Genomic DNA, 26,641 nt, shown 5'->3' with positions numbered 1-26,641 from the left:
TTTCAAAATATTTTTCCCGCTAGTCAAATTTTTCTCAGCAGAAGCGTTCCTTTGAATTATTTAGTTTGTCATTACCAAAAGAGTAAGTGACTCTTTTTCCTTTTGTAAATGCACTGCCATTTTTTTGTTTTCAATCACTACCATGATAGTAGAGAACCAAGAACATTGGCAAACTAAGCTCCTGTCTGGTAGTGAGCAATCTTCGGGATATAGGGGCATTTATATATTGAGTGTGTTTTCCTTGGGATCTGCCCAAATAGTTGAAGCTAGAGATCCTTGGTACTTCATCCTTAGTTTAAATAAAACTAAATAGATAAATCCAACTTCAAAGTTTGCCCTCTCTGAACTCCCAGTAACATTTCTCTGTAAGATTTATTTAACACTCATCTAAACTACTTATATGGCAATTTAGTTGTTCTGTGTCTGTAAGCCCTCACAGCTTGAGTGGTTTGCAAGATACTTTAGGAGAAAAGTTACATCTTGAATTTCTTTCCATCTCTTTCCTTCCTCTATCTGACATTTAAAACCATCCAAAATATAAAAAATGATAGTCAACAAAAATCAGCTGATTGAGATTTGAATGCCCTTCATTGCACTCAAGAAGTCCAAACTTATTTTGTTGGCATTCAAGAGCTTCATGGCCTGTCACTGTCATATTCTCCAGCTTTATCTATCCCATTCCTACCACCTGACTGCCTGAACACAGAAAATCTATGCCATAGGCCTACTCAACTGCCTTGTAGACTCCCATCTCACTTCACTCTCATACATGTAATCTTCATAAAATCTATTCCCTCTTCTGGAATTCCCTCACCATTCCTACTTTCTCTCTCCTCATTACTTTCCCTACCTAACTCCTGATAACTCCTGCTCAGCCATGATGTGCTGGTTTGAATGTATTACGCCCCCCAAAACACCATTATCTTTGATGTAATTTTGTGTGGGCAGACACATCAGTGTTGATTAGATTGTAATTCTTTAGGTGTTTCCATGGAGATGCGCCCCACCCAACTGTGGGTGATAACTCTGATTGGATAGTTTCCATGGAGGTGTGGCCCTGCCCATTCAACATGGGCCTTGATTAGTTTACTAGAGCACTATCTAAGTTCAGACAGAAGGAGTGAGCTTGCTACAGCCAAGAGGGACATTTTGAAGAGTGCACAGAAGCTGAGAGAGTAGCTGCAGATGAGAGACAGTTTGAAGATGGCCATTGAAAGCAGACCCTTGCTCCAGAGAAGTTAAGAGAGGACAAACACCCCAAGAGCAACCAAGAGTGACATTTTTGAGGAACTGCAGCCTAGAGAGGAACGTCCTGGGAGAAAGCCATTTTGAAACCAGAACTTTGGAGCAGATGCCAGCCACGTGCCTTCACAGCTAACAAAGATTTTCTGGACACCATTGGCCATCCTCCAGTGAAGGTACCTGATTGTTGATGTGTTACCTTGGACACTTTGTGGTCTTAAGACTATAACTGTGTAACCAAATAAACACCTTTTATAAAAGCCAAGACATCTCTGGTGTTTTGCCTTCTGGCAGCATTAGCAAACTAGAACACATGAGAACTCAGTTTGAACATCACCTCCTCTGAGAAGCCTTCCTGAAGGCACCCAAAACTGAAGTAAATGCCCTTTCTTCATATTCTGTCTTACTCACCCCTATTACAGTGCTTTCAGCACCATATTATAATGATTTGTTTATTTATGTCTCCTACACTTTACTATCAGTCTCTCAAAAGGCTTATTAATTCATTGTTCATCTATTTATTATTTTCCCAGCTCCCAGGGTCTCAGTAAATTTTGAATAAGTGACTGAATACAGAATATGGGGGGAGTTAATGAATATAGGATGAAATAGCTGTCAGTTGTTGAAAACTACTCGAAGGACCATTTATAAGGATATGCAAAGTTATGTCTCAGAATATGTTGCACAGTTCAATCAGTTATGAGAAGAAAATGAACTTATGCACATCAGAGAAAATCCTTAAAGAAGAGAAAAAGGTAAATGCAATGTCCATCTTCGAAAGAAGGGAAAAGAAATATCGGTCAACCTAAAACACAGTGCCAGGGAAGCTACAAAGATAAATCATCAAAATGATCAATTTGCAATCACCTAGAAGAGCATAAGGGACTGGGTAGCAACCAACACGGCTTTTAGAAGAACAAATCATGCCAGACCAATTTAATTTCCTTCTATGATAGAGTGACAGGCCTTGTAGATAAAAGGGATGCAATAGATGTAATCTCTCTGGTCTTCTGTAAGCCTTTGATTCTGTCCTACCTGACATTCTCATCAACAAACTGGGGAGATCTAATCTAAACCATACAACTATTCAGTGGGTACACAGCCGACCGGAGAGAGGCATCCAGAGAGCAGTTGTCAGTGGCTTAACATTAACCCAGGAGAAAATTGTGGGGTCTGGGACGATTGAATATTTTTACAGCTAAAATAAAAAGTGAAATTATAAGTAAAGGCATTTGTACAATAAAGGGTATTTTACTCAGAAAGAGCTGAAAACACATTCAAGGACAAAAGAGTGCTTCTTCCTGGAATCAAATGGCGTAAAACAAATTGATCAACAAACAAATAAATACTTTGTGAGTGACCCTATTTTCGTATTGGGAAAGATTGTTTACCTATGAATTACAATCCCTAGTCTATGACTGCAACCCCAGAACTGCAACACCACCATTGCCACTAACCTCTCAGCAGTAAGGGCAGACTGTGTTTCTGAGTGTCATCCTCTCTCCCAGCTCAGCTGTTTCTACTGTCTGTTTGTTCTGCACTACCATGGATGGCATGCTCCACCTTCTGCTCCTGCTCTTCCCAGCTCCCTCAGTTCTTCAAATGATCATTCTAGCCCTATCGTCCCTGTGCCTGCCTGGCTATACCTACCTTCACTTACAACATTTGACCACCTGTTCTTGTGCATGTTTCCTCTTGCTCCATACCCTGAAAGTACAGGTAGATGGGACAGAGTGAATGGGAACTCAAGATATAGAGACGTTAGGGCACAAAGGTTAGAGATGGAGTAGATCTGGGATCATCAGGGTCATACAGGAAGTTTGGGTTTAGGATTTTTTTCTTTAAGGAGAGTTTCAGTAGGTTTGGAGATGAGGCCTGGACACAGATGAATGACAGAACTGGCTGGATGAAGTGGCAACTGAAGAGGATTAGCAGAAAATAGATTAAGGTTAGGAGTCAGACTTTGGGATTCAGGCAAAGAATTATCCATTGGGACAATAGCCCCAAAATTAAAGTAAGTAGAATCAGACCAGCAGGGTGGTAGACAACTTCAGTTACTTAATTTGAAAGCATAAGATCTGCCACATTCTTTGCAGAACTTTTGGACTTTAGGAAGGTCCAAAATTGGATCTCAAATTTTCTGAGTTTGATTCTCACTATAAAAGGGGCTATTCTCCAATCAAGCAACATATGAGGACTAAATGAAATAATTTATGTATATATGCCCACTAAACTGTAAAACAGGACACACTTGTTAAATGATATTATTATATCATTTATCGTTATACTCGTGATAGAAGCTCCACCAGCTCAGCTTCAGGCCAAGGAAATAGAATGTAGAAAATGAAGGTGAGGATTTTGATTTAAACATTAGGACTACCTTGAAGGTCTGGTGGAACATCTTAGAATAAAAGGAGGCAAAATGATCTTCTCTTTGGATGGTGACCTTGGAAATAGACAGTTGAATTCCTTAATTATTTTCAGCATCCCTCACTGCACACAACAACCGAAGTTTGAGAACAAGACCACTATCCAAATACAGAAATGCAACAACAACAATAAAACAAAAATCACATCTCCCTCACCTAGATATTTCAGGTGAAATGTTTGGAGGTTGGATACCTTCCATGCAATTGCTCCAATACTCCAATCTACATGTATAGGCAGATTCAGAGGCACTCAGGAAGCAATGGTACAGTCAGCATCATGATTATATTCACTCCCACTTTTACTGTTTCCATTTTTCCTAACTGGGAAAATTCTCCACTATTTTTTTTAAACCAGCTGTGCACACTCCACCTTTCTGATGCTTAACATGAAGGTCATTTGTCCCCCACATCCTGTTCAGTGCACATAAATTGAAATTATCTTGTCTACATTTATTTTATGGGATTCAACCATTCTTATTCTTCCTTCTTCCCTACCACCTTCCTTCTTTTTCAAAAACACCTTCAAAAAATAAATAAATAAAAAGGATTTGTACACATTCTCTTAGTTGACATAAATATTATTTTGTTTCCAATACCCCTCACAAGAGTAACTTTTTAAAAACTTAAGAAGGAACGCATTAGGATCCTCCATCTCCTAGTACGAGACTCTCTAGGGTGGAGGTTTTCAAAAATTTGGATATTAACAGGTTTCCTGAGCAGCGAGTTTCCAGAGCCTGTTCTCTGGCAGGCTGTCTGTCTGGATGACAGACCCCATGACATTATTCAGAAAAAGATGACTGTCTTTTAGGGGTCCAGGAAAGGGCTCCAGCAGCTGTACTGTCTCTATTTTTATGCAGACTCAGGAACTAGAGATAAGGAAAGGCCTGCCTGGCACTCTGGGGAAAGAATCCTTACTCTAAAATGGCCAATTAGATTAAATGTCCCTCCTGGAAAGAACAAACTAACAAGTAAATGGAATTTGCATTATGTAAAGAAGAGAAAGTTAGATTGCGTTTAAGATAACTTCAGAATTCATTTGCAGCCCTTTTCCTTCATAGAAACAATTAAGTTAGACTCTAGCAGTAAATATCTTTGTTGGTGATAAAACAGATGAAGTGAAATAAGAATTGAGATTTTAAAAAGAAAACAAGTCAAAAATATTTTTAAAAGCGCTTCTTGCTAGCTATCGGATCGATGTATTTCAGATGGCAGAATGGCAATATAATGGAATTGATTCCTTCATGTATCTTCAATCTACTTTGTGTATGATGATTATGGTAGGTGAACATAATAATACCTGTTTAGCTACTGATTTGTGGGGGGCAAAGTTTCCCTCAAGTACTTTATATTCTTGGATTGTCAAACTATCTCTGTAAAGGAAGTAGAGAAAATATTATTCTTCCCATTTCACAGGTGTGGAAACTGGCATAGGAAAGCAAACACAAGGTCACACGATTGAATATTGGTGGAACTTGTGCCCAAACCAAGACCTTTGATTCCTAAGAAATCATACATATCATAATATCTTTTTTAGAGCTGTTGATATATTTGGAATATAAGTTCTCAGTAATGGTGGTAAATATCACTATCATGAGGCTGCTGAAAATTCTAAAAATTCATTTGTAATGAAAATATTTTATGTTCTGAACATAAATTTGAGGATGACAATTTTACTCCGAGTAGCTTTTAAGTAGTCCTTTTGCATTCACTTACTTGATTGACCCAAATTAATGCATTTCAACAATATTTCATAAGAAAGTATTATTGCATGCATTTCACTCCAAGAGACGCTGAGTAAAAAAGTAAATTGTCTAAAGCAGGATGTAAAGGGTTGCATTTTTAAATGTATTAATTACAGTTTTTTGATTGATGCCAGTGTTCAAGAGCCACAAATGAATTCCACTCTTGACTTAGACCTCAGTTGAGTACACAGAAATTTTGACCTCAAAATATAACTACAACAGTGCCTAAAGAGGTTTCTTTCCCTTCACTTTATTAAAAAAGAAAAGGGGGAAATTAACTTGGAGATGAAGAGAAAGGAAATAAGCAGATGAGATGAAGGAAGGAGATGGTAAAATGAAATTACTTGTCTCCGTTGTATTCTGTGCTTCCAAAGGGGAACAGAAAATCTCAAATGCAGAATGTTTAAAACCTATCCTATCTGAATGCACTTTAATATTTTTAAATTTATTTCTCCAATGTCCAGCTTCCATAACTTCTGCATCCTCCCTAGTGCTGTCTTAGAAGTCTGGTTATACTGCTGAAACTCAGAGGTGCTTACTGAGTGCAAGTTGAGGTCATTGTTTGGACCTAAATAGAAAACAGTATTGGAGAGCATGAGGGTGGTGGAAGATGCCAGGAAAAAGTGCTGTAACAATACAAGTGAAAGAAAACACTGAACGGAGTGTTAAGAAACTGTTAGACATGAGACTGCATGCAGGATGCCAATGATATTTTGAAAATTCAACATGTTGCTTCATCAAAAATCAAAGGGGTTGTGAGCATGAGGCAGGAATCCTCCAATAAAGTCCCCAATCACCAACAAGACTTTGCTCTCTGCCTAGCTCTGTACGGAGTCTTTCCAATGCATTATCTTATTGATTCTTCACCAGAACCCCATATTTTCATAGCTTCAGAGATGAAGAAAAGAGCCCCAAAGGATTAAATGGCTTTCGCAAAGGCACACAGCCACTAAACAGGGAGCCCTTTCCAGTGGAAAAGGAGTAAAACATAAAGACAGTAGTAAATGATTATTGAATGTTTCTATGGGCCAAGCATTATTCTAAGCCATTGATACATATTGCCACATTTATTGCACGATCAATGAGGAGACTGAGGCACAAAGAGATTTTGCTGCCCAAGGTCTCCCAGTGAGTAAAATGGCAGAGCCATGATGAAAACCCAGAAAATCTGACTGAAGAACCCACACTCTTGAAGGAGTTTTAACAATAGTACCAGTTTTACAGAGCTGTTGTGAGTTATCAGGATGAGTTGATACATGTAAAGTGTTTAAAGCCATGCCTGGCACACAGAAAGCACTTCATAAATATTAGCTATTTGTTTTATTACTGATAATACCACACTCTGCTGCCTCTCAAAATGCAGAACAAGAAGTGGTGAAAACGAAAGGAAAATGATCAAAGTTCTAGGAAAACTCCATTAAAAGGGTATTATAAGCAACACCTGTGAACATGTTGGTTTTCAAGAGTAAGTCGTCTTAGATTTCAGCAGTACCATGTCTCGGTGCTAGGGGAAATGCATATGGTATAATGGGGCATGAAATTAAAAGAATGATTGACCAGGAGGAACCTGAACCAAAAGTCACCTGAGATAGAGGCTGTGGTTGGAAATCTAGCACTGTAGGAAAATTAACATGTTATTTTGTGAGGAAAAGAAAGCAAAATAGCAGAGATTCCCGGGGCTCCCCTCTCCAATTGCTCCCCAGGGTCCTTATCTTGTCCTTTGAGTTCCCAGAAGAGAGACAACCAGAAGACCTTCCTTCTTGTCTCACTCAACCACCATCAGTGAGGAAAACTGAAGCCCTCCAATGTGGGAAATATAAAGGAATGCACAGGAGGGTCAAATTTGTGGGTGCAAGCCTAGCTGGTCTCCTGTTCAAGTTCACCCTAATAAATTACGGACCATGGTTTATTTTTACTTTTAAATAATGTTTGTATTCCTGGCTTGGACCTTTGCAAAATAAAGTATTGGTTGATTTCACAACAAATGAATCAAAGAACAGAGAATTCCTGTTTGGTCTTTCATCTTGCATCATTGCCTATGATGAAATTGCATTGACAGCAAGGGTAGCTTCAAGTGTGCACAACCTATGTAGTCACGCATGACTCCCCCCTGCCCCCACATTCAGAAGAACCCTGTACTTGATTCAATGCTCTGCTATCATCATCTTGAAATCCTTAATTTTATCGTTGAACTTGTGTTTTTGTAAGTGAATTCAAATGAGAAGAATATGCACGAGCAGAAGAGACACATGCAATGTGCAATTCTTCTATTCCTTGCCACCCCATTCAAATATAGCATTTATGATGTTCTGTGAGCACAAAATTCTGTTGGACGCACAACACATGAGAGTTCAGTAAGATTCAAAGAGCATATAAGGTAAGCACGTTGTGTTGATAGAACGTGTATGTTTCAAGAAGTGAAATAAAAGCAATTGTGTTAGCTTTGTGCAGAGTTACTGTTCTTTTAAGAACAAACCACATGCACATACAAGCTACAGAATATGCATTTGTGTAATTTTGGTAATTGTACCAAGTAAATGTCCCTATATTTGCATTTAAAACTAGCAGTGCACCATATAAAGATGTATCATAACACTCCTGCCAATGATTTAAATTTTTAAGCCTGTCCTGAGCCACTACCTAGCCCAGTGTACTTGTGGTGTGTTTGGGGAGCAAGACCAGTTATATTCCACTTTGGAGTGACTGATTCCCACCTATACAGCCCTCATGAGGCTGGACTGAATCCCCTTCCTCTCTTCCCTTTGTCTTCAGACTGGCTTCATTCCTTTTTCTTTTTCATCACTGGACTGTTAAGTAACATGAAGAGAAGGACCTTGTGTCATTTGTCTTCTTACACCCAGACCCTGAACATATCTCCAGGCAGATGTCTGTCACTCACAAACATCATCGAACTGAATCCATCTCCTCCTCCCAAACCCACCACCATCCCTCATAATCTTCTCACCCAAATATGATAAGATACTTTCTTCCTTAGTCCCTAATTGTAAGGGACTATTACAAATTTTTACTATTTTTACAATTATTTACTATTTACTATTACAAATTTTTACTATTTTGCTGCCTTCTTAACATCCCATTGAACTGAATACAAGGACAAATAATCTGTTGCTGTCTAAGAAAAATGCCCTAGAAGCTGATAATGAGCTCCTTCTTCCTTCTCCTCATGACAGTTTCAGTCTGTCCTACTATCTGTATCAGAGGGAAACAGAAGATGTAAAGGACAGTATAGATTTCACTGAACAGAGTTTGATTCCCACATTGGCTTCCAGCAAATGCCTATAGCCCAACCACTTAATTTATCTGCACCTCAATCCCCTCATTTTATTAATAAGTATATAGTATCCCCTCATAGTGCAGCTGCAATATATGCATGTAGTTTCTATAATATTTGCCATATATTTTGTGATCTATAAATTATAACTGATTGTATTACTATTTATGACTTCAAGAAGTTTATAATTTAGCTGACCATACAAGACATTATTTTATTAAGTTCTAAATTGATGTTACATCCTCTAGTGTTTAGTTATGAGACGAACAGAGAAGGCTGTAAAGGACCTGCCCCTGTGCCTGACCAAGGTGACCAATAGGTTTAAGTGCTATTATCAGGCACCCTGGTTCTCTTATTGAGAAGATTCCATGGAGGATCTGGGCCCTGAAAGAAATAGGACAGGCAAGGATGAGGAGTCAAAGGGTAGACTTTCCAGTATAGGGGAAAACAAAAGCAAAAATGGGCACATATACCGTGTTCGCATTCATGATTATACCCATCAGTGTATGTAGTGTAGACAGTGAGCAAAGGCATGAGTGGCTCAAGAGCATTTTTTAATCAAATGCTGGGCTAGAATGCTCTATACTTCTATTCTTTTGGAGTCTTATGCACCAGTCACTACTAAGCCTTGGACAATGAATCCTGCTAAATGTGCATAAGTGTTGATAGAGAACTTTACACATATTTACTGAGACCCTGTGGTCTGAATCTGAATATAAGTGTATCAGAGTTCTCTGAGAAACAGAACCAACACTATATATGTATCCATGTATGTGGTTAGATTGATAGATAGATATAAAGGTAATGATAGAGAGATGTTAAGATATTAAGAATATTAAGATTACATTGAATTGGCTCATGCAATTGTGGGGGCTAGCAAGTCTGCATTCCATAGGGCAGGCTAGAGGGTGGAAATTCCAGGAAGAGTGATGTTGAAATCTTGTGTACCAAATCCTTAAGCTGGAAACTCAAGAAGGAGTGGAGGGTGTAGTCTTGAGGCAGAATTCCTTCTGATCTCTGGAATCCTCCATTCTTGCTCTTCAGACCTCTAATTGATTGGATAAGGCCCACACACATTTCTGAAGGCAACCTTTCCTTAAAGTCAACTCACTGTAGATGCTAACACCATCTATCAAATAACTCTATAAGACAACTAGGCCAGTTTTGACTAAACAATGGACACCATAACCTAGCCAAATTGTCACATAAAATTAACCACCACAGTAGGGTACTTGATGCACAGTTCCTGTATTTCTTCTATTATGTTTCCCTTCCTCTTGCAGGCTGAGTGCTACTAGCCTGATTGCATCAAGAAGGGGCAAGTAACAATGTCCAATGGTGCTCATCTTCTCTTGTGTAGAATTCTAGTTCTCAGAGGAAGGCAATTTTAAGGCCAATTCTTTCTTCCTCAATATTCAGTGAGCCACTAGAATGAGGACAGAAGGATAAGTAAATCAGTGTCCCTGCCCTTAAGAAAAATCAGAGTCTTTCATATACTATCAGAACAAGGTACCAACTGATTTCACTGAGGAGAAAGCGGACTTCTTAAACTCAACATCTGGACTCCACCATCGAAGTGTGAAATGAGAAGTTGTGTGTGTGAGTGTGCGTGTGTGGGTGAGAAAGAAGATGGGAGCTGATGGAAGAGCAAGCAGAAGTTGGGAAGAGATGAAGTGAAAGTGACAGTTAATGAGTCAGAGACTGGTGATGGCTGTGACTTCGGGAGCTGAACAAAGATGCAGATGTTTAAATTGTACCTCCTTTCATTGCCAACCCTATGCAAAAGAGCATAGATTTCCTTCATGAATTGTGGATCTTCTTTTCTGAATTTACTCTACCGAGTAACTGACTGTTGGAACAACAGATACTTAAGATCCATCTCAAAATCTTTCCAGGCCTAACTTTGCTGTGATTAGCCTGCTCCTTACAAAATCAAGGAAGCTCGTGATTTAATGACTCATGTATTTGGTCTTATTTCTTAGTCCTCTCCAGGATTGCTTTAATAAGGATAAAGAGTCTTCCTGAGAGCCCTTTTTGGCTGTAGAAAGAGCAACTTCTCTACAGACACTGCTCTGTGAGCACTCACCGTTCCTCCTCTGGAATGTCAGCAATGTTGCCCCAAAGGAACTTGACACATGCAACAATATGTGCATTCATTGAATATCAAACAGCAAAACAATTTCACAGCACCAACCTCTGAACTGCTAATTACCAGCCCCTACATTCTAGCATCCTCCCTCTTCACAGACTACCTTCTACCTCCAGAATATGCATTTTATTGCACATTTTGTGGCAAGATTTATGACAATTATCACCCAAATCCATAATTAGCAAGTGGTAACAGATAGGCGGGTAGATCCACTTGGAGCGACATCTCTGACAGATTGACACAACCACTCCCTCCCCCCTTAAAAAATACCTGCAAGGCTTCTCGTTTTAAATGTGACCACGCTCACACACAATGTTGGCAAGCCGAGGCTCGTGCTCGTGGAGGGGGGAGGGGGCTATAAAAGCAACAGGTTCCCACAAGCATGGCAGAGACCACGCATAAACCATTTGGCTTTGCAATTAAAAACTGGTTTGGTTTCCTTCTGCATCAGTAAGACAACGTCAAAGCAACATTCATCTCGAAAATTTCCCCTTGTGATTTCAAATGAACTGTGAGTCTTGGGTTTCTCTTTGTTTGCATGTGCATGCCTTGAGAGAGAGTTTTTGGAAGGGTTCGGTGTGCTCTTTCTGGGGAAGAGCTGTCTACGGCGGTGTGTTGAATTACTGCTTCCAAATCATCTCAGTTACACTTTCCATTCTGTGTTCCTGAGATCCGTGGTTAGTTAGCATTTTGGATTTGTTCCGTCAGGCTTATGACTACAGCTAAATTAACTCTCCAGTTCCGACCCCTTTGCCGGAGGAAATAATCACTCATTCTGAAGATCCGCCTGAGCAATCGACTCTTACAGAACTGGACCTGCATTAGAAAGATACTAAAAAAAACACAAGTATGTTTACTACTAGGAAGTGGCGGTGAAGATGGTTAATTATATCTTTATTGTTGTCTTTGAATGATGCATTGAACTATTAGACACTGTATTTTGGAAGAAATACTACCTTAAAGCTAAAATCCTTGTCTTCATTATACAATGAAGAACTTAGAAGGGTACTCTAAAAGTCAAACTCAGGTCCAGTGAACTCACTAAATTTCCATATAGGAGAATTTGCTCATATTTTCCTTTCTGTCATTCTTCTCCCCCATTCAACTGAAGGGAAAGAATGATGTTAAAAGATCAGTTCAGAAGTTTTACCGTAAAAGAAACTGCAGTGCCGTGACATCTTGCCTGTCAGCTGAAATCCTCAGCTCAGAGCACTCGGTCCACAAGAAGAGATCTTAACCAGACTCCGTCACCAATGCCGAGGCCTGTGCACTGATGCTCCGTCAATCCAAAATATTAGATCACCAAGCTGGGACCAATTTGGTTGCCCAATACTGATTTAGCCTAAGTGTTCCAAATAGAGTGGTACATTCTGTTAAGAAAATTGTCTAGAATCTGAGAGAAACAGAAGCTCTCTGGACCTAAATGAGAAAGACTCACAAATACTCCAAAGAAAAAAGTCTGTAGAAAGACAATGTATTATGAATGTGAATTTTATGATGATGATGGTGATGGTCAATCCTAATTAAGAGAGAGAAAGAGAGATGGCAGAAAAGAACAATTCATCGCAATGTAGTACACTTGATCTAAAAGTTCACGTGAAATGATGTTGCCTCTCCAATTTATAAAAGTCTTACCAAAGCCCACCTAAGAAATTTTTGTTTATTCATATTACTTTGAAAAGATCTTATCTCACAATATCACCCCCCAAGAGTTGTTCAATAGAATAATTACTTAAATATGGTTTGAATTTTTACCACATTATGCTGAAACCCATAATTTGAGATAAATATAAACATCTTTATAACCCATGAAGTAAAAATAACATCAGCACAAAGTAATTAAAAATATACTCATATATAAAATAATATCTACAGATGCACTGAAAACTTCAGAAATCTCTTTAACCTATTTTGTCATATCTTTTATCTTTTTAACTACGTGAAATGTATATATACATGCACATAATTTTATGTTTCTCAAAAATGCATGTTTTGCTTGCTTTTACTCTGTCGACTCAGTGAATAGGAAAAGGAAAACCAAATTTTTCTAAGTACGAATTTTAATTGTGGCTTTGATAAAGGAAATTAGTCTTCTTAATTAGCAAAAAGATATGAATTATAAAAAAATATTTTCCATTTCTATTAGGTCCATTTATTAGAGATTTTTCACCACCTTTAGGCTCCCATTGCCTGGACTGTGTGTTTTCTAACCCTGTACATAAAATGTAAAGCATAAGAAACAACTTTAAATTCAGTCCAAGTAAGGCAGAAAAACTTCAACTTTTAGTGACACAAAATTAACATTATAATTTTGTGAAAAAGTACATGCATAAAAGTAAAGTAAATCTATAGGTACATATTTGATCATAAAAATGATTTAGCAAATCTTTATCTAATTTGTCTTCCCCTCCAGTTACCAAAATTCTGCTTTTTATTGAAAACACTTTTTTTAATGAGCAAAGGACTGCCACCAATTAATTTAAATATTGATTAAAGGGGAGAGAAAGTCAATGATTTCTATAAACTTATAAATTTTTACTGAAGAAGCTGTATTTTATGTATCCTTTCTTTGTTAAGGCAGTATAATAGCTTTATTTCCTAAGTTATTTATCAAAGTTTTATAAAAGAGATAAGTAAGTAAAGTGGGTTATTAAGCCTTCAAAAGCAAGTTTTTGAATGCCCCAAATGACTTGATTAAGTAATTAAGGTAGGGTATTGAGTAAGAGAAGGGTTAAATAAAGAAACATTCAGAACTCATTTGGAACTGTGATAATTCGTTTTTGTAGGAGCTCAAATAGGCCTAATGTAAAATGATTCTTTTTAGTAGTGGGTTGAAGAATCAGAATGTGATGAATGAAGATTCTAAGATTATAATCATGAGTGTGCATCTCAATAAGTTAAACCCGCTCCATGTAAAGAAAAGATATGCAAGTCATTATGTCATAATATAATTTGTCTTATACCTGAACTTAAAAATCCCATTACTGAATTTATTCTCAACAACCAGAATCATTCAGCAGTTTTTAAAAGTTTTTTGTTGTTATTGTTGTTTAGTTTTGCTTTTAAGCTATACCCTCATTCTTATACACTGAAGAATCTTCTTTCCCTAATGTACCATGAATCGTATTTCTGAAGAGGCTTTCTTTGGGGAAGTGAAATTAAATTAAAGCACCTGCATATTTGAGACACAATACTTACATAATGAAAATATAAACAAGCAAGGAAGTCTGTCCCTTTCCTCCCTAAGGTTTAAAGCAAAGACCTGCACATAAAAATGAAATTCTGTCTCTTCTCTTTATATTTTTGGACACAAAAACAAGACTAAAAGCCCCGACTTACCGCACAGGTGTGTTGTAAAAAAAGCCACTAGTAAAAGTGATTTTAAAACATTTTGTAAACTATCAAACTCCGAGATAGTGCTTATTAAAGAATAATAAAATTGTGAAAATAGAAAAGAAAATATACAGTAAACTTTCTGTGTGTTCTTTAAGGAAGTCTGTGTTAGTCTACATCCATGTGGATTTGGCTGGGGTAAATTCGGGCAAGAAAAACAAGCTGAGCCATTATTTCACAATGGAGTGGTATGGAGAGTGAAAACAGCCTCTCCATAATCACTTGGTCACTCATAAAGTCAAATTCATTTCTACTCTGGGCTGCTATAAATCCAGAATAGCACAAGTGATTGGAAGTTCTGCAAACAAGCCTCCCAGACCGGGTCCATTTCCAATGACGAGCTAAGTCTTGAATAATTTCAAATGAAATGTAAAATCGTCCTTGGATCTATTGCTGCCAGACATCTAAACCACGAGTCTGGTGAAAGAGTGAATTTGTCATTTTAACAACCAGTCTGGGATCATTTCATCTGTAGCAACTGTAAGGAGAATCAAAGGGTATAGTCATATGGTTTCAGACACCATAGATTTATATGCTTCCAAAGACTTGCAGTTTTGCAAAGAACAAAAAAGAGAGAAAACTCTCCTTTTTTCCCATTTTATGTTGCATATGTAGAATGCTTACTTTTTTTATATTAAAAAATTAATGTAGACTAAATCAACTCATCAGCTAAATTCTGCCTGACTAGCTCATTTCTGAAAATTTAATGACTATAGCACTGTTTTCAAACCGGCCTGATACTAAGAACCTCCTAAGGTGCTTATTTAAAATACACATTCCTGAGCCCTGCCCTAAACCTAATGAATCAAAGTGTCTAAAGAAGAGACCTGAACCTTGTTTTTTTAAGGACCCCAGGTGATTCTTAGGATCAAGCAACTTTGGAAAATCCTGTTAATAGATTCTTGGGGGGTGGGGTGGGGGTGGTAAAACACCCAAGAAGAATATAAAAAGGAATCTATTATATAGCCCCAAGATACATGGCAATCTTTTACCTTGGAGACTTTGTGAAGTCCGAAGTATAGATTTAGAGACATAACAAAATAGTTAGTGCCCAAATTGAACACACACAAACAGAAGCACAAACATTTTTAGAAGTTGCCTCAAAAGCTTTAGGGAAGTATGTAGAGTTAAAAAAAAAAAAAGGTGACTAAAGAGCCTCAAATATAGTCAAAAATTGTTAAGAAACATTAAATGAAAGAGAAAAAAATATTTAATCATCCCACGATATCTAACTATCCAGTTGCTACTTGCAATGTAGTGTTAGTCATATAGATGTGAGTCTAAGCAAAACACATATTCATGGAGAATGACCTTCCAAGAAGGCAACTTCTGGGCATAAAATCTCTAACATAGTATATTCCTTTGAGTGAAACAGAATAGTGCAGAGTCACAAAAATCTAGGGCATTATCTGGATTATTCTCTGTTGAAAACAGTACTCATGTCAAAGCCAGGAAATGCCAATAAAGATAACATGAAGATTATTTTTTATTTCATCTTTTGATTAAGAAAACTTCACCCAGTTCCAACTATACCCCACACCACGGTGATTAATAACTGATTCTTGATAGCAAATACGAAGTCATCCAGGCCTCCTAGGCACTAACTAGTTTACATAACAAACCAGTTAAAAAAAAAAAAAAGGCATCAGTTCAGTTTAAGTCAAATCATACAAACTCTTTGTAATATAAGCACCTCCAACCTAATAGCTCTTATAGGTCAAATGCCCCTTTCCAATTGCCCTTTTCCAAATACACATAAAGTTGAAATGGTGAGGACTGGATGAATAAGTTTTATTCCCATCATGGAATTAATATTCTACATAGTTTTTCCCAGAGAATTCTTCTAAATAAACTGCTTCTACCACTAAGTATAACAATATTCTGTTGTGGGTTTTTTTTTTTTTCCATTCAGAAATATGGTAATATTTAAAAAAATTGTAGCTTCCTATCGTCGTATTACAAATGAAGACACTGAATCTCAGGGAGCTGTCATGAAAGCTAGTAATGGGTTTCCAGATGAGTGAGACTGGTCAATATTCCAGAAATACCCAGTAATGATCAGCAAGAGAACAGCAATTACTGTAATTATTAGTTTTATCTATATGTGCAATCAAATAGTTACCATTTCCATAAAATTTCACATAGGAAAAATACAGAATGAATAATTCTATGAAGAAATAGCAAAATCAAATGTTCACTTCCAGAAACTAGTTACTGTGGCTGCCATGGGAATCTGGGCCATTGAACTTCCCTTGCCTTTTCACTTAGCTAAGACACCTGGAGGGGATCCTAATAGTTATATGATATGTTTTCTTTGGAATCAAATACCTGGAACAGTTAGCAGATGACCTGAAGACTAATGATAAATTCAACTTTGCCTCTTTGCTTATTTGTTACCTGTATGTTATGGTTGAACATTCCCATTCAAAGACTGGCTTTGAAAATAAAAGCCTGAATCTGGAAAATTTGTTCAGATGATATTCACATGTAGAAGCCGATGCTACTCTCTCAATTCCATTTCCAAATGGAGATATAAAGGAGGCATAGCTGCCTCTTCATATTTTTTCTTTCCCTCCAGATGGAGAAAACATGTTTAGACTGCTAGGGAGACTCATCCACTGTGAAAATTAGGCTTAATCTTTAAGCTCAGTCTGCTTCTGTCTCATGTACCTGGATTTGGCTGTGGACGGTTGAGAAGGCGACCAGCCTACGGTCTGAGGAGCTTATTTTTCATCTGTTCTCCTCTTCCTATCCCCACCCATGTCATGCTGCCAGTGTGAGCAAGACAAGGTTGTCAACCCAGTGAAAATTTATAGACTCCGGGACTCATAAGCCAAACAAACTTGGAATTGCTCCATTTTTTAATAGCTGTGTTTATGGGGACATCACATCACTAAGACAAGAGAAAGATTGAATCAGAAAGGCATCTCCATCCTCCTTTTTTTGACAGAAAAAAGTTGTTACTCAGCCCCTGGGAAAGAAAAATGCACCCTGCTTTTACTGAGCACAAACCTAGTGAGAAAGACGGTTCAAGCATACTGTCAGTCAGGCAACAAATATGCATTAAGAACCCATTATATATGTAGATACATCCTCAAGGATAAAAATCCATATAAAAGACAGCCCAGCCTTCAGGGAGTTAATAATCTCCTCCAGTAGATGATATTTAAACATGAGACTGCCTTTGTCATAGAAATGACACATGAGGGCATGCAACTTAAATAATAATTATAGTAATAAATACATCAGACTGGATTTTTTGAGAAAAGTGAGATCATGGGTTCTGGGACAGTTGGAAACAAAAGAAATCATAGATTTTGAGGATTTCAATATCTGAGCAGATTTTTGGGGTGGGACAACAATTATTTCTGAGGTAAAGAGTTTGCCTTGGCATTTCTTTGTTCCCAACTCTCTTTAGTTTGTTTAAATACTCTCTAGCTGAAGCAAAATGCAGAAGCGAGAGCATCAGAATAGAGGAAAGGATGGTAGAGACAAACATTAAAAAGTGTTTTTCATTGTGTCTGAGTCTTTAATTTTGCTTGATTTCATTTATTCCTTCCCTGTCGAAATGTTTGGTGTTTTGTTTTGCTGACTTTTATCGGATGGATGAGGCAGGGATGGTTTAGAATTCTCTAGACACAGTAAATAGTTATGCTCTGTTTTCCTTTGTATATCAGTCTGATATTACAGTGTTGGTAGTTCTAACAAGTCAAAACAGATTCTTAATGAAGTGAAGAATATATTCAGCTTGTCATTTTTAAAAGTTTCTTTGTTAGGTCTGGCCATTTTTGCCCCAACTTTCTCCACAATTCTATGCTTGTTATGTCCCTTGATTCAATGTGTTTGAGGCCATCTACCTACCCTACATTTTTTGCAATTCAGCTCTGACAAGAATGTCTCTTTAGCTCTTGTGGCAGACGGAAGCCTACACTTTTGCAGCTGCCTAGGATGCATGGATTACCAAGATCATTGCAATGGCTGTTGCAAACATAGAAGAGCTAACTAGTTCACAATGAGAGAGAAGGGGCGGGGGGGTGGGGGTGGAAAGAGAGAAAGAAAGAAAAAGGAAGGAAGGAAGGAAAGAAGGAAGGAAGGAAGGAAGGAAGGAAGGAAGGAAGGAAGGAAGGAAGGAAGGAGGAAAAGGGGAAGAAATGGCAGACAGAAAAGGAAGGAAAGAAAGAAACAAACAAAGAAAAGAACAGTAAGCCTGCATTGTTTTAGAGCTCTGTCTTGGCTTGTCACGGAGATATTTCACTTGACTGAAATAATAGAGCGATGTTTTAACATCAGTTACCTCAATAACAAGCCTCCTTCCCACACAACCTTGCCTTCCAAATGTCTTGCTCGTTTTTCTTGTTGGGTTATTGTGATCAGTCTCTTAGTCAAGTCTCAGTTTGACTAACCTATCGCCACAAGCTGAGTTGATCAACCTCCATCCTATTTAACAAAAGCAACATAATGGCCACGGACACTCCCGTTGCTTCTCCTCCTCTCACAGGTTCAACCAGATCATCTAGCTAATTAGCTAGGTCTGAGTTTGGGGGCCCTTTAGGCCCACAAGCTCTTTTTCTTTAGTCCTTCCCTTTGTAAGGAAGGTGGCGCTTGGGATATGTTCTCAATAGCAATTTAGCATTCAATCCACTGAATTGTGTATCCAAGAACACTTTTTTTTCTTTCTTCCTATTTACATTTGGAAGAGGAACGTTCCAGTAACTTGTAGGGAAATGAACCAATACTCTGAATAAATAATAATAGTAATAACAGATATTTACATGATGCTTAGCATATGCCTGACACAATTCTGAGATTGTTGCCTGTAATGACTCATTTAATCCTGGCCATAATGCAGTGAAGTGGATGCTATAATTACCCCCATTTTACAGACCAGAACACTAGGGCACAGAGAAGTTAATTGATTTGTCCAAGGTCATGGAGAAGGTGAGCGGCACACTCAGAATTCACATCCAGGGAGCTGGAAAACAATATGCCCCACCAAAAATAATAAATAGCATTGCTTAGAAAATTTTGATGTAATGAGAACATTTATAAAATTTGATCAGGTTAAAAAAAATCTCAATACAAAAGACTGGTGGAAAAAAATGGAAAGTGGGGTTGAAGACTGAGTTCACAAAATCTATCACTAAGTTCTGAGACTCTGAATCCATTGACCAAATTATCTGTTTCTGAAACCTCATATGAACAAACATGTTTCATATCTAAGAATCCATGTAACAGAAATAACACTTTCCTGCCTTGCTGAGTTGCTGTGAGGATCAAGACAGGAAATATAAAGCCCTTGGCATGGCATCCAATAAAGGGTAAATGATCAGTAATTGGTGGCTATTGTTTAGAACTATTATCGGATTTTTCCCTGCCTTCTCCATTATCATATCCACCTTGCATCTGGGAGTCTACTCTCACTTCAAAAACAAATAAATGTTCCCACTCACCCAACAAAACAAACCACAGTACTATGAAATGATATCTTGGATCACAACTCCAACTGGGAAATAGCAAATACATAAACCAGGAATTAATAATCAGGTTTCAAAGGAAGCACTTATATATGATGGTGAAAGTGGTTTTAGAAAGATCTGTTAGAGCAGATACGAGAATGGAAAGTCGGGCAGACAGACTCAGAGAGGAAAATTAAAGCCAGGTAGTTGTAATTAGATGATGTGCATCCAAATACATTTAGAATCCAATAACTCAACTCCATATGTTTGGGGAACCATCACAGCATATTTTTCCCAAATATTCTTCTCATGCAGGCTGATTCTCCCCCTTGCCCCACTCCCACCTACCAAGAAAGAGAGCATGCAATCAAAACCTGTGAAGGAATGCATTCCCCCAGAATTCATAGCAAGAGGCCAGTGCTGAGCCAATCTCACCTGGATACAGGTGTTTGCCCATGGCTTCCCTCAATCCCACTCCTGTTCTGCTTCAGAGTTGCAACACCCTGTCAGTGGCCACAGAGCCCTGGGTTTCCAGGGACAATTAGAGAGGGTCTTTCATATCCTATTGATTCAGAGAATATAAAATTAATTACAGTACAAACGGCAAAGTGTTGCATGTCATCTCATTCATAAACTGATTTCTGTCTACCACTACCATTTTCCACTTGGCCAGTCAAAGAGTCAGTGAGCAACACAGATTTTAATATGTGTATTCATGTGTCTGAATTTTTATGTGTTCAAGTACATGTGTCTTGGGGTATACATCTCTGTGTGTCTTTGGGTCTGTTTTTACATATGTGTAAGCCTGTGTAGTGCCTCTGTGCACTTGTGTGTATCTCTGTGTAAGTGTCTGTCCATATGTGCTTGTGACTATTTGAATTATGTGGAGCCTTATTCTGCATATCTATGCTAGCAGTCTGTACTTTTGTGTCTTCGTATATTTGTGTAATCTGTGTGTGCCTGGATGTGTATATATATATATATATGTCTATTGGCATGTGTTGTAGTTATGAGGAAATAAATGCATTGCACTCCAGAGCACAGTGTTTCTGTTTAAAGGACAAGTCCCTCATGCATATTTGAGCTGGGCATTGGTAGAAATGTGGCCTAAGCAAGATGGATGAGGAGGGAATGGGAAAGAAGAATGGACAAGCCATGACTACCTCAGAGAAGGAAACTATGTCTCTGTTGCTTTCACAGCTCTGAGGTATGTGCTACTCTGAGCCACCTGGAATCAACCATTTTCTTGTGCAATTTTGAAGTGATGTAAGAGAGCATTTTGCTGGGGGCCACAGGAGTTCATGCTAAAGAAAGACAATTTTCAATAAGGGCAAAAGAAAATCTATCACTTTCCCATAATTCGTAGTATATGAAAGCCCATGATCCCAAGAGAAAAACTATATTCATTAATTTATTTTGTGTTTTAATTAAACCACTAATCTTTTTTTCCCAAGTCTGCGTTTTTTCTTTAATCATGGTAGGATGTTCTAATATAAAACAACATAAGCAATAAAATATTTGAGATCAGAAATACCAAATGCATGAAACCTTTATGCATCCTAAACTTGACCAAGTAAATATTCTACTGGGAATCTTGGCAAAATTATAACCCTATTAAATGAAGGTGAGAGAAAAATGCATGAGACTAATGCAAAATAATGACTTAACAAATTGAAGCACTGTAGAGTTGCAAACTTAAATGTAATTTTCATCAACAGCAATAGAGATCCTCTGAGATAGTAATAATTAATAATCAGAAATAATTAATAAAAGCTACTGAAGGAATATGAACAGAAGTTAACTCTGCCACTTACTTTTACAAATAAGAATTAACTTGACCTAATAAACCTGCAGATGCTTAGGAGACCTTACACTGAGAACCTCAGGGAAGGGACACATCCTGATATAAATACTTGACCTCTACTTTTTGAAATTTGATAGAAAAAATAAGGAGGTATCTTGATATATCCCCAATCCCAAAGCTTTGGGAAAGATTAGGATAACTTAATTAGTCACTAGGTAACGTTTGATCAGAAATAGCCTTTTAAAAGATATTGAATCCACTATCTTGACGAAAACATTTGCATGCCAATTTCTACCTTTCCTTACAAAACTAATACTTAGGATGATCTCTCCAGACATTTTTTCTTCTAAAATTTTAACGATCATTAGTCTTAGGATAATTCTGCAAAAGACCAATGGTATTAAAAAATAAAAAAGATCACAAGGTGGTGTGAAGTTAGAGTACAGGAAAGAAGAAGGAGATATGAAAAATGACTTTGTATATTTTGTAAACCAGCATGACTGTGTGTGTGTGTGTTTCTGTGCATGTGTACATGGGTGTTTGTAGTTACACCATACACCAGACATCAAGGCAGAGTTTACAACACAGGAGGCTGAATTCTAATCCTGACCCTTCCACTGGTTTCCTGTTTGGCCTCAGGCAAGTCACTTCACATCCCACATGGTGGTTACAAGGACTTTAGCCCTTGGCCAAGCTGTGTCGATTTGAATCCCTTCGCAACCACTTAATAACTGTGTGACTTTGGGCAAGTTACTCAACCTTCTCATACCTCAGTTTTCTCATCTGCAAAAGGAGGATAATAATGGTTTCTAGTTTATAGAGCTGTGGAGGGAGGCCAACGAGGTAATTCCTATAAAATATTGTTGGGTAACCATAAGTACTCAATAAATAATGGCCAGTGTTATGGGCTCTGAGTCACAGTTTCCTCATATATGACATGAGAGGGTCAGGCTTGGTGACCTCGGGGATTTTTTTTCAGCCTTCAGAAAAACTCTCCCACTTGAAATGCAGCTAAAGCAGCTAATAACCCAACCTCTCGATAGCGCGTACCACCTCCTCTAATCTCATTTACCTAAGGCCACTGAGGTCAAGCCACTCCTGGCCATACAAGTCATATTGATTCCTATTTTACATACAAGTCTAACAATCTTGTTTATCTGATTTCTCAGGCCCCAGCAAATCAGAGGCCCATGTTAGGAAGGAGAAAGAACGCTAGAAGAAAAACAACTCCTAAGCAAGAGCGATTGTGAACAGACTGACAGTGCCACCACAGAATAAAGTACATTTGCACAGCCACGGCTCCCAAAACATCCTGAACTACACTGAGTAAACTGCTCAAGGTGGGAATTGGCATTAAAAAGATTTCTATCAAAAATTAACATTTACTAGATTTGAGGATTAAAGAGGCATGCTTCAGTTTTCCGATACTTTTCCTGATGGGAAAAATGTGTAAGCTTCTCCCCGCTATTTCCCAGCCCTCTTTGGTTTCTCCTGGCATCTCTCACCCCTTGGGAACTAGCAGGGTTTTCCAGAGTGGGTTTTGTCTCCCAATAAGGAGGTGAACAGCGGATTACAAGATATTAGGCCAGGGGGTTGGCACTGGCTATAGCAAAGTCTTCCTGCCTAAACCCTCCTTCAAACTCCTGAGACAGGAGTTCAATGTAGTCATTTTCCACCTTCTATTGCTTGAGTGCTGTTCCAACTAGAAGGAGGTGAGTTCAGGCATTAGCACCGGGAGTGAAGTCTGAATCCCTCCTCGGCCACTTTCCACCACGTGACTTGGCGCAATGCATTTTGACTTCTTTGTGCATCATTTCCTCATCTAGAAAAAAGGTGAACTGTAATAATGCCTTCCTTCCCAGGGCTGTCGGAGAAGATACGTGAGATCCTGTATGTAGAGCTCAGCACCCGCCATAGAGAGGGTGCTCAAGTGGGTTCGCCATTGCATGTAGGATTCTGACAGGTCAAGTCAGGTAGGACCCGAATTGGGTGAAGCAAAGGTTTGAAGTCAGATAGAGCTGGATTTGACTTTCCTTTCCATCATTTACCACCTGTGTGATCTCAGGTACATTGTTTAGACCTTCTGAGACTCAGCTTCCCCATTCGTCAACTGGGGACACCGCGACTTACCTGCAGGGCTATTTTATGATAACATTTAAAGAATCTTCCTCCTAGAAACAGGTGGTTAACACTTAAAATGTCTTACAGTGGGCCTATAATCTTCAAGGTAGCTCCACATATATCATCTTATTTTATTCTTATAGGAACACTAGAAGGCAAGTGAAGCAGGGATTATTACATAAGTCCATCTTAAAGAGGAAGAAACAATCTGGTGTAAGTGGTTTCTCCAGTGTTACCCAGAACATAAATTTAATGTCAGAGCCAGGATGGGAATCACGGGTCTGCCTCTGAGAGCAATACTTTGCTGCTCTAAATGTTTTCATTAATATGGTCAAGGTCTGGGAGAGCCATGTGGATCACACTCCCATTTGTCCAGTGTATGGATGGATGAGTAGAAAAATGGGGGCAAATAAAACAGTGTTCTTTTTTACTTTAATTTACTTTAATTTTAATTTTTATTATTTGTGTGTGTGTGGTAATAAAAGTGTTCAAAAATTAATTTTGGTGAATGCACAACTATATAATGGTACTGTGAACAACTGAATGTACATTTTGTATGACTGCATGGTATGTGAATATATCTCAATAAGAAGGAATTAAAAAATAATATGGTCAAGGTCATTCCTGAACTGTGTGTTTCAACTGGAAACATAGGAGAGAAGAGAAAACAGGTGAAAATACCTTTCTTCTTAATCGTTAGCACCTTTAGTGTATCTGTTATGATATTTTCAGCTGCAGGTAACAGAGAGCCTCACCACAAGCTGGCTTAAATAACCAGGAAATTTATTATTCCACAAACCTGCAGTCCAGAAAGTGAAAGGGGTAGCAGGCACATCACGATCAGCAGCACAATGAAGTTAATGAAGATTCTGTGGGGAATTGAGTCACACCCCCATGAAGATGGGTTGAAGCCTTAATCCGCATTCCCGTGCAAGTGAACCCATTTGTAAATGGGAACTTTGAAGATGCTACTGTTAGTTAAGGTGCAGACTCTGTTGTGAATAGGATCTTTAAAGATCCCATTTAGATGAGGCCAAATTAAATCAGAGTGGGCCTTCATCCATAAGACTGGAGTCCTTGAAGCAAAGGAAATTTGGATGCAGTCAGTCAGAAGTCAAGAGATTGAAGCAGATCACCATGTGATGGAGGCAGAGATGCAGGCCAAGGAACCCCAAGTTTGGCAGAAAGCTGCTACCAGCACACTAGGGACCCCAGGGGAAAGCATGGCCTATCAAAACCTTGATGTTGGACTTCTCACCTCCAAAACTATGAGACCATAAATTCCTTCTGCTTAAGCCAACAATGTGTAATATTTGTCATAGCAGCCCTGGCAAACACAGACACTCTGATTCTTTCCGTCTCTTCTCTGCTGTCCTCAGCATCAGTTTCATTGTTAAGTTTGGCCATCAAATTGGCTCTCAGTGGTTATTGGAGCTGCAAGTGCCCTTGTTCACTTCCAGAAGGACAAAGAGAGAAACTTCCCCCTCAGTCGTTGAACATAAGTCCTCCCATCTGTTTCTTGGGCCAACTCATATCATATACCTACCCCTGAGCCAGTATGAGGGGGAAGGGATATGTCTACACCAGTGTCTCAAATGAAGCATATTCTACTTCTGAAGTGGTAAATGAGGTCATCTGAGCAAGGGGTGAATACCCCTTTAAGGAAGGAATAAAGGGAAATTGGTGTTGAGTGGGAAATCAGCAACATTCACTACAGAGAGTAATAAGAAAATTCACTATTGAATTATAAAAATGGCATTTACATTTTTAATCTACTTTCACTATCCTTAATCAAAGTATCAATTTTTGGGATCACTGGAATAAGAATTGTGAAGCCAGCAAATATAGTTGCCCATAAATTGTTTTTCTTTCTTTCATGACTCCATTACTTTAACCTAAAATCAAAGCACCAAGATAAAGAAGGTACTGGAGTGCCTGCAAAGCCAGGTTTTATTAAGAAGAAAGAATTTGGAATGTGGACAGATCTGAATTTCCTTGAAAGAAAAGAAAATGTAATGGAGAAGGAATATATAAAATAAAATTAGAAGTATGATTTGGTGGGGAAAGCACACAACTAGAAATTATGGGCCTCTGGTTTTGACCCACCTCTGCCTCTCTGAGCATCATCCACAAAAAAATGGAAGAGTAAAACTAAATCAGGGGACCTTAAAAGATGGAAAAATATTCCATGTTCATGGATAGGAAGACTAAATGTCATTAAGATGTCAATTCTACCCAAACTCATCTACAGATTCAATGCAATCCCAATCAAAATTCCAACAACCTACTTTGCAGACTTGGAAAAGCTAGTTATCAAATTTATTTGGAAAGGGAAGATGCCTCGAATTGCTAAAGACACTCTAAAAAAGAAAAACGAAGTGGGAGGACTTACACTCCCTGACTTTGAAGCTTATTATAAAGCCACAGGTGCCAAAACAGCATGGTACTGGCACAAAGATAGACATATAGATCAATGGAATCGAATTGAGAATTCGGAGATACACCCTCAGATCTATGGCTGACTGATCTTCGATAAGGCCCCCAAAGTCACTGAACTGAGTCATAATGGTCTTTTCAACAAATGGGGCTGGGAGAGTTGGATATCCATATCCAAAACAATGAAAGAGGACCCCTACCTCACCCCCTACACAAAAATTAACTCAAAATGGACGAAAGATCTCAATATAAAAGAAGGTACCATAAAACTCCTAGAAGATAATGTAGGAAAACATCTTCAAGACCTTGTATTAGGCGGCCAATTCCTAGACTTTACACCCAAAGCACAAGCAACAAAAGAAAAAATAGATAAATGGGAACTCCTCAAGCTTAGAAGTTTCTGCACCTCAAAGGAATTTCTCAAAAAGGTAAAGAGGCAGCCAACTCAATGGGAAAAAATTTTTGGAAACCATGTATCTGACAAAAGACTGATATCTTGCATATATAAAGAAATCCTACAACTCAATGACAATAGTACAGACAGCCCAATTATAAAATGGGCAAAAGATATGAAAAG

The sequence above is a fragment of the Choloepus didactylus genome, chromosome 8, assembly GCF_015220235.1.
Source record: "Choloepus didactylus isolate mChoDid1 chromosome 8, mChoDid1.pri, whole genome shotgun sequence".
NCBI classification, from domain to species: domain Eukaryota; kingdom Metazoa; phylum Chordata; class Mammalia; order Pilosa; family Megalonychidae; genus Choloepus; species Choloepus didactylus.
Note: the sequence above shows the minus strand (reverse complement) of the source record.